This window comes from Empidonax traillii, unplaced genomic scaffold (assembly GCF_003031625.1).
Source record: "Empidonax traillii isolate 1590-97213 ecotype Southwest subspecies unplaced genomic scaffold, ASM303162v1 scaffold6000:size6708, whole genome shotgun sequence".
NCBI classification, from domain to species: Eukaryota; Metazoa; Chordata; class Aves; order Passeriformes; family Tyrannidae; genus Empidonax; species Empidonax traillii.
In genome coordinates, this window is record NW_020961193.1 from 4375 (window position 1) to 4676 (window position 302).

Sequence of the window (302 nt, forward strand, 5' to 3'; positions counted from 1 at the left end):
GGAAGCGGCGGGGGAGGGGAAGGAATGGTAAGTGAGATGGGAGGGCGGCTGGTGACACAGGGGACAAATGGGGCGCCCCGGGGCAGGGGCAGGGCCGGAGCGGTGCCCGCGATGGCCGAGGCTGCCAGGGCCGCTCTCCTGCGCAGGGGGGTCGTGGAGAGGCTGCCAAGGGCCCCCTCCCGCTGGGACCCCCGGCCCACCCCCCACCGCACCCCCTCTGACTCCCTCCTCACCCACAATTTGGGGCGGTTCGGGCGCTTCGGGAGGACATCCCTCTCCTGTTCCTCCGCTCCCAGGTAGGT